The sequence below is a fragment of the Mandrillus leucophaeus genome, unplaced genomic scaffold, assembly GCF_000951045.1.
Source record: "Mandrillus leucophaeus isolate KB7577 unplaced genomic scaffold, Mleu.le_1.0 Scaffold199, whole genome shotgun sequence".
Classification (NCBI taxonomy): domain Eukaryota; kingdom Metazoa; phylum Chordata; class Mammalia; order Primates; family Cercopithecidae; genus Mandrillus; species Mandrillus leucophaeus.
The window spans coordinates 1,065,510-1,067,365 of NW_012102020.1; positions in this window are offsets into that span (position 1 = coordinate 1,065,510).

The following is a 1,856-nucleotide window of genomic DNA, read 5'->3' on the forward strand; positions in this document are numbered from 1 at the left end:
CTGACCTCAGGCGATCCACCTGCCTTGGCCTCCCAAAATGCTGGGACTACAGGCGTGAGCCACCATGCCCGGCTGTCCCCCATATTTACCACTGCAGTCTGCATTCCCACCAGCACTTCTGATCCCCTTATCCTGTCATCCTCTTTTATTTTTAATAGCTCTTATTACCTTCTAACACATGACATAATTAACTCATACATTGTGGTTATTCCTGTCAACCCCCACCCTGCCACAGCCAGAATGCAGGCTGCTCGGGGCAGGGATTCCTGTCTCTTCTGTTCACTGATAGATCTGCAGTGTCTAGAATGTGCCGCACACGAAGCAGGGGTACGATCATGAGTGAATGAATCGTAAATGAATGAAAGGTATTTAGAATCCAATCTGCTTGTAGGGGGAAATTCCTAATGGGAAAGAATAATGGGAATTTTACTGAGGACCAGAGGCAGACGTTGGAGGGGTCATGTCTGCCTCAGTCAGGGATCCCGGTTTATTTTGGAACCTCCAGCTCATTCTTTCACTCTGCCCAGGCTGGAAGGGAGAGGAAGTGGGCTCCCCGTGTGCACGGGACATCAGGACATCTACCGGCGACACAAGGCCTTCCTGGAGGCTTCTACGACGGAAACAGGCAGAGACGCCTCGACTTGCCTTAGCCCCATCTTGTATGAATGAGTTTTGACTTTCAGAGAACTACTGGGACAGTCACAAGGGTGAGGAGCCAGTCCGGGTGACCGAGGGCCTGCAGAAATAGTCCTCGAGACGGTCTTCTTCCTGGGCTCAGCTGGGATGACGTGAACGATGGCCCAAAGCAGCAGGGGTGTGGTGGAAAGAGCTCAATAGCCAGAGGATCTTCAGCTTCCACCTCTGCCACTTACGAGCTCGGCGACAGGTTTGGAAGCCGCTCTGTGGTAGGCAGAATCACGGTCCCCGGGGTGTCCGTGCCCTAATTCCCAGAACTTGTGACTGTGTTACACCACACAGCAAAGTGGACTTTGCAAATGTGAGCGAGGTTATATCCTTGGTTATCCCAGTGGACCCAGTCTAATCACGGGAGCCCTCAAAAGTGGAAAACTCGCTCTGGATAAAGGCAGAAGACACATGAGACACAAAGGAGGCCAGAGAGCTTGGAGGCATGAGCAGGAGCCACCACTGCTGGCTTCGAAGAGGAAGGAACGGAGCCACAAGCCAAGGGCCGCAGGTGGCCTCTAGAAGCCGAGAAAGGCCTGCAGGTGGCAGCCAGCAGGAAGCAAGCCCTTCGTCCCAAACCACATGCAACTGAATTTCGCGAGAGTAGCCCGCACAGGACTGGAGGCAGATCAGCCTGGCCTGTACCTTGATCTTGGTTTTGTAAAGCAGTGACCTCCCACCCACAGAACTGTGACCTAATACATTTGTGGGGTTTTTGTTTTGTGTTGTGTTTTTGAGATGGAGTTTTGCTCTTGTTGCCCAGGCTGGAGTGCAGTGGTGCGATCTCAGCTCACTGCAAGCTCCGCCTCCAGGGTTCAAGCGATTTTCCTGCCTCAGCCTCCTGAGTAACTGCACGACAGGTGCGCACCACCACACCTGGCTAATTTTTGTATTTTTAGTAAAGAAGGGGTTTTTTCAGGTTGGCCAGGCTGGTCTTGAACTCCTGACCTCAAATGATCCACCAGACTCGGCCTCCCAAAGTGCTGGGACTACAGGCATGAGCCACTGTGCCCACCCCATTTGTGTGCTTTTAAGATGCTCGATTTGTGTTAAGTTGTTACAGCAACAACAGAAAATAGATCTCCCTGAGCCTTGATTTTCTCAGATCTCTCTGAGCCTTGGTTTTCTCGGATCTCCCTGAGCCTTGGTTTTCTCAGATCTCCCTGAGCCTT